The sequence below is a fragment of the Leptonychotes weddellii genome, chromosome X, assembly GCF_054177405.1.
Source record: "Leptonychotes weddellii isolate Sample4059 chromosome X, ASM5417740v2, whole genome shotgun sequence".
NCBI lineage: Eukaryota > Metazoa > Chordata > Mammalia > Carnivora > Phocidae > Leptonychotes > Leptonychotes weddellii.
The window spans coordinates 90,749,403-90,756,555 of NC_138385.1; the positions used below are offsets into that span (position 1 = coordinate 90,749,403).

The following is a 7,153-nucleotide window of genomic DNA, read 5'->3' on the forward strand; positions in this document are numbered from 1 at the left end:
CAACACTTATAGGCTCCAAAGCTGTTGGAGGCTAGTTTGTAATCAGAAAATTCCATGGGAGACTTTTTTTTCCCTCTTCCATCTATAGCCAAGGCCAGGAAGGGCGAGTTTCTTCTTTAATCTCTGGGGATGTTTGGTCTGTTCTAGTTCACTCACTGAGGGTCCAGTTTCCACATCTTCTGTCCCTACTGAGGGCACATTAAAATAGCTAAGGTCAGCAGATGACATCAGTTTTAGAGATTACTCCCCTCTCTGAATTCATGTTTCCTCATCCTGAATTTTTTTAGAACCTTTGAAGGTGCCTGGGTGTCTCAGTCGGTTGAGCGTCTGCCTTCGGCTCAGGTCATGATCTCAGGGTCCTGGAATCAAGCCCTGTGTCATCCGTGGGCTCCCTGCTCAGCGGGGAGTCTGCTTCTCCCTCTCCTACTGCTGCTCCCCCTGTTTGTGCTCTCTCTCTCTCTGTCTCAAATAAATAAATAAAAAATCTTAAAAAAAATAAAACCTTTGAGGATTTCCCTTACTTTCCACTACTTCAACCATGCATTTACAAAATATTTAAAATACTTTTCTAATATTTTATGCATTTTTGTCCTAGGAAGTTTTTCAGGATAGCTAATGTGTCATATTACTGGAAATGGAAGTCCCTACAGACCTGTTTTTTTTAAATTGTGGTAAAATATACATAACATAAATATTACAGTTTCAGCCATTTTAAAGTGGCATTAAGTGTAGTCACAATGGTATATAACCATCATCACTATTTCCAGAACTTTTTCATCATCCCAAAGAGAAACTCTGAACCCATTAAATAATAACTTTCTATTCCCCCCACCTTCCTCCCAGCCCCTGGTAACCTCCTACAGGCCTTCTTTAAAGGGATAAGTTACTGCAGATCTTTTGAGAATATATCTGCCTAACCCCAGCTACTCTCAGATCCTAGGTTGAGGAAAAATGGTCAAAGACTATAAACTTAACATTGGGGACTTACTCCAGGGAAGTGCTATTGATTATTTCTGTGCTCTGTGCCAATGACCAGTTCCTTTTAAAGTTGACATGTGCTGCCAATATTCATATTTTAGGAGATTGCAATTTGGCTTTTCTGCCATTCTCCAGAAGCCCTGCTGTTTCCCAATTTTACCTTTATAACCTTAAGCAAAAAACCCCCCATGCGGCATGGAATTCCTGGTATAGGCTAGTAGATATTGCTAAGAAGAGCAAGATCAAAGCTTACTGCATTTTAAGTGAAAAGTCTGTTGTTTGTATGTGTACCCGCTATCATTAAAAAGAAATAATTACTCAGTGGTACCTTTTCCATAGGAAAGTTTCATTAACTTCATAGCTAAGTGTATGAGAAGACAAGATACATTAAAGACTGAGCATTCTCTACTTCTCTCCCCATAACTGTCTAGTAAAGAGAACCACAGCTTACCACTCCCACCCCGCAGAGTTTCTGAGTAATTAGATCTCGGTTGGTGGAGTGGGTGGAGAATCTGCATTTCTAACCAGTTCCCGGGTGATGCCCATACTGCTGATCCCAAGAGCACACTGTGAAGTGCGAGCCACTGAGGTCCCTGATTGTGATGTCCCAGTGAGAGGCAGTGGAGGTGAGAGGTTGTTGGATTTAGGATATATTTGGAGGGGTCTAGCCAACGAAACTTGATGTTAAACATTGTGATCCTAGGTTGTTCTTTAAGTAGGTTTCCTGTTTGTGTGTTTCTGCTTTTTAGTTTTTTATTTTACTTATTTATTTATTTTAAAATTTTGAGGTGGAGGGGTTGGCAGAGCATGGGCAAGAGGGGGGCATGGGCAAGAGGGGGTACCCAAGGCAGTAGACACCCCCAAGGGTAGGCTGAGGGCTGAGGCTGAGCCTCAGGTGTGTGTCTTGTTCCTGATGCAACCTCCATAACTCCTTCCCCCAAAGGCTCTGTGGCAGCCTCAGGAGCAGGGAGGCTGGAAGGGATCACAGTGGCTGTTCACTTGGACCGGACATCAGATGACTTGCACACCAGCTTCACAACCATGGTCTTGGAGGAGCTGACTTGGCTGAAGGAACTGGAGACCTCCCGCAGCTGAAGCTGGACTGGAAGGAGCTAAGGCTGTAGCTGAGGGCAGGGCTCATGAGGGCCCTGTAGGCTGAGCTCAGCCCACGTGAGTAGTCATCTTCTGCCTCACAGACTCCAGCTGGCTGTCCTCGCCCTCCAGCAGCTTGCAGGAGGTGGTGATCTCGATGTTCAGGGCCAGCTTGACATTCATGGACTCCTGTTACTCATGCAGCTGCCACGCCAGGTCCTGCTTGGCTCACTGCAGGGCAGCCTCCAGCTCAGCCAGCTTGGCATTGGCGTCCTTAATTAACAGTTAGCTCCCCACACTGCTCTGCATCATTGGTGGCGGCCTCCAGGGAAGCCCTCTGGCCTTTGAGGCCCTCCATCTCAACCTGGAGTTGGCTCATGTTCTGGTTCATCTCAGAAATCTCCATCTTCCTGTGACAGCGGTCATCCCTGTGCTTCCCAGTCAATATCTGCAGCTCCTCGTACTTGATCTGGTACATGGTGTAGGCCTCAGCCTGGCTGTGGTTGGTGATGTCCTTGTCCTGGACCTTGACCTGGGCAATGATGCTGTCCAGATCCATGGAGCAGGCACAAACGTGTCTGAGATCTGGGCCTGCAGCTCACTGATCTTCTCTTCATACAGCTGCCTTAAGAAGCTGATCTTGTCAGTCAGCCCTTCAAGGTGGGACTCCAGCTCTACCTTGTTCATGTAAGTGTCGTCCACATCCTGCTTGATTAGGACACATTTATGCTCCATGTCTGCATGCTGTTTGATCTCCTCCTCCTCCTTTTTCTTGAATCCTCCACCAGTCCCTGCATGTTGCCAAGTTCCACCTCCAGCTTCAGCTTCTCCTGGCCCAGGGTGTCCAGCTGCCACCAAAGGTGGTTGTCATAGCTCTTGAACATGTTGTCCTTGTTGCTCCGAGCTGTTTCCTGCTGCTGCGCGAGGCTCCACTTGGTCTCCAGAATTTTGTTCAGCTGATCCAGGCGCCACACCTTGATGAAGGAGGCGAACTTGTCAAGGGTTTCCAACTGCTCCTTCTCCTGGGGGTGCACAGCCTCGATGCTGGGGTCCACCTCCAGCTTAAGGGGACTCAGCAGGCTCTGGTTCACGGAGCTAACAGTGATGCCCCTCATACCCTCGGCCCCACTGTGGCTCCAGACCATACTCACGCTGGTGCTCAGGCCACACAGGAGAAGGCTGAAGAGCTGATGTGAGCGCCGGGTGCACCTGCATACATGTGGCTACTGAAGGCCCCGGGGGCTGCAGGTGGACACCTTGTAGGACTTCTGGGTCACCCTGATGGACATGGTGGAGGCTAGAGTGGAGGCGAGTAGGCTGAACCTAAAGAGGTTCGAGAAGGACACAAGAAGCTGCTTCTATGTGGGGGCTTTTTAGTTTTTTAAATGTAAGAGCCAGTGCAATTTTCTTAAACATACAAGCTCTAGGTTCAAATCAAAACTCTACCACCTATCAGTTGTGCAGTCTTGTACATTACTTCATTTTTCATTTGTAAAATGTGGATGATATGAGCAGGGGGTTCTTGTAAGGAATAAATGAGATACCTCATATAAAACTTATCATGGGGGTGCCTGGCTGGCTTAGTCAGTAGATCATATGACTCTTGATCTCATTGTTGTGAGTTTGAGCCCCACACTGGGTGTACAGATTACTTAAAAATAAATTTTTTTTAAAGATTTTACTTATTTGAGAGAGAGCACGAGCAGGGGGTGGAGGATGGGGTGGGGGAGGGGCAAAGGGAGAGGGAGAAGCAGACTCCCCGCTGATCAGGGAGCCCGATGCAGGCTCAATCCTGGACCCCGAGATCATGACCTGAGCTGAAGGCAGCTGCTTAACCTACTGAGCCACCCAGGCGCCCCCAAAATAAAATCTTAAAAAAAAACTTATGGTATATGGAATATGGATTTTTGCCTGGTTTAAGTTGGGGCAAGGAGACACTGTTTAGATATTATAATGAGTATTGTCAAAACAACAGAAGAAAATTCATTTCTTTTCTTTTTCTTTTTTCTTTAAAAAATTTTATTTTTTTAAGTAATCTCTATACCCAACGTGGGGCTCAAACCCACAACCCCCAGATCAAGAGTCATATGCTCTCCTGATGGACGCAGCCAGGCACCCCTCCATTTATTTTCTAATATTTTTTGGTAACTAAGAAATTTGCAGAAAGCTAATTTTTTTTTTTTAAAGATTTTTATTTATTTATTTGACAGAGAGAGAGATAGCGAGAGCAGGAACACAAGCAGGGGGAGTGGGAGAGGGAGAAGCAGGCTTCCTGCCGAGCAAGGAGCCCAATGTGGGACTCAATCCCAGGACTCTGGGATCATGATCTGAGCCGAAGGCAGACGCTTAACGACTGAGCCACCCAGGCGCCCGCAGAAAGCTAATTTTTAAAATTTCTATTTTTATCACCTTAACACAGAGCATATATTGGGTCAACAATAATTCTGATAGGTGACTTGAAAAATTTAGCTTATATCTTCTCGGCAAATTCTGTACAATATTATGTACAGTATTTACAATGGACATTTTATCCACCTGGATTTAATGGGTTTTGGTGAGAACTGCAAATTGGATATCTGTACTTGGCACTTGGAAATTTTCATTTACTTATTCAGTTATCTTATCAGTGGCACAATTAAAAAATGCTGAATTATTATCCATTCAGCGATAAAACAGCCAAAGGTCAAAATCTCTGATACTGGTTTTTGGCATACTGACACACCAAAGCAAATGATGCAAAAATTTTTAAATGTTTTCAGAGCTCAGTAAAATTTTGGCCAAGAAAAGTTTTCATGCAGGAAACATGATGCAAACATCTATTTTTTTCTTACCTTTCAGAAAATGGAATTGTCCACTATATAATAATACATAATTCCAACAAATTCTTCTGCATCCAATTAGCTATAAAAAGAACTAACCATCAAAAGGCAATCATCTGTAGCAAAACATTTTATCTTTGTAGATGCCAATAAAGGTTTCATTTGTTTTGAAAAATAGACAAAGATGATTTTCCAGCAAAATATAAACAGTCTTCTTGCATGCTGTAATGATCCAGGCTTGTTATTTTCTTTTCCAATGGTTTTTAAGTGGAGACACACATGAGAATAACTTGGAGGGGGGTGCATCTTCACAATAGCCCTGGTCCTGGCCCCTGGGTAGATGCAAGGCTGAGACTCTCTGAGGCTGGAACATGGACATGTTCGTGTTTACATGTTCTTTAGGCTCCCATAAGACCACCATTTTGGGCCACGTGGCAGTTTGGATAATGTGAAAGCCCTTCTGCTATAGAACACCTAGAAGTGCTGGATAAAATAAGGCAAGTACCTTTTAAAAAAAAAAAAAAAAGTTTATTTTTTTTTTAGTAATCTCTATGCCCAACATGGGACTCAAACTCAAGACCCCGAGATCAAGAGTCAACATGCTCTTCTGACGGAGCCAGCCAGGTACCCCCCCACCTTTTTCTTAAAGTTTATTTTCTTTTAAAAGGCAAATATCATTTTATTTTTTTTTAAGATTTATTTATTTGAGAGAGAGAGGGGACGTATGTGGACTTGCACACGAGTGCGGGGAGGGGCAGAGGACATGAGAATCTCAGAGTGTTGACTGAGCACAGAGTCAGACTGGGCCTTGATCTCATGACCCAGGAGATCATGACCTGAGCCGAAATCAAGAGTTGGACGCTTAACCAACTAAGCCACCCAGGCACCCTGAGGAGGCAAGTGTCATTTCATTTACCTATCTATCTATCGATTCTATTTATTTATTTATTTATTTAGTTAGTTAGTTAGTTATTGAGAGCACGAGTAGGGGGAAGGACAGAGGAAGAAGGAGAGAAAATCAGGAGCAGACCCTGCGTGGAGCCCGGAGCCTGACTTGGGGCCTGATCCCACACCCCTGAGATCACTACTGGAGCCAAAATCAAGAGTTGGAAGCCTGACTGACTGAACCACCCAGGCGCCCTGGCAAGTATCATTTTAAATGCACAGTTAGGAGAGTAAGGAAAATATTTCAAGGCCAAAGTCAGAGCTGGACCTACAGTTCCACATGGTAAGGAGCTGCTGACACTATTTCCCCCGGAGAGCAAGAGAGAACTCTTATTTTTGTAACCAAGATCTTGGGTTTTAACAGCCTTGGTGGTCCAGCGAAAAGGGTCTGGGAGCAGACAAGATGGGGATCTGGAACTAAGAACCTTGTATAAACTTAGGACCCTGAGAGGGCTACAGTGGAGTAGGAAGCAAAGCCATCCATTAGCTGAGGTAGAAAACAAAGCAGCTGGTCTACCCTTATCTGAGCTTTGAGTGGGGGGGATACACACACACACACACACACACACACATCCATGGGAATAAATAATCATCATCTTTTCTGAGGGTAGTTTTCAGTCTGAATTTATATTACCTCTGTGGCCTGGCAGCCCCAAGCTAGGAAATTAGTTTAAGAGATGGTTGCAGACTAGATTATTTTCACGGCTCTTGGAAAAAGCAAATGCAGGACATCTTTTGAGGGGCACAATCAAGTGAGACCAAAGCATGGTTGTGGGGGACTGTGGGAGTAATTTAACCAGAGCCCAGGTGCTCCTGGGGTGCGGAGTGGCTGAAGAGAGGGTGGACTGCCTGACCTCAGGCAATCACCCTGCTCCCTGCATAGCTGATGGAGACTGTCTTCTCCAAGTGCCACTACTCTGAGAGTCCAAAGGTGTACACTTAGCCTCAGAATTTGCTCAGTGGGATGAGAGTAAACAGATGACTCTTTCACCATCCTGTCCCCAGCAAATGATATAGTTAGAGCCTTGTGTGAGAACTTGCATATAGGGAGTACTCCTTGTTGCTTCCCTTGAACTTTGAAGTTGACTCAGATTAGGGCTGGCCTTCAGCCATTACCTGTTGATATGAGGCTAAGCTGCCAGGACCTCCATGGGAATATGAGTTCATAGGCCAGACATCTGAGGAATACAGATGCCTCAAGAGAAAAACAACAATTTATGCTGACCAAGTACCAATTGTAGTAGAAATACTAACAAGCCAATCAAGGATTTTAAGTAAATAAGAAATGACTTCCCCTTCCAGTTAAGATGGAGAAAGTT

At 44.8% G+C, this 7,153-nt stretch overlaps 1 pseudogene; it reads right to left on the minus strand.

Moving 5' to 3' along the window:
• Positions 1-1,973: 1,973 nt before the first annotated feature.
• LOC102726360 (keratin, type II cytoskeletal 8 pseudogene) lies at positions 1,974-3,359 on the minus strand (annotated as a pseudogene).
• Between the last annotated feature and the right edge of the window lie 3,794 nt (positions 3,360-7,153).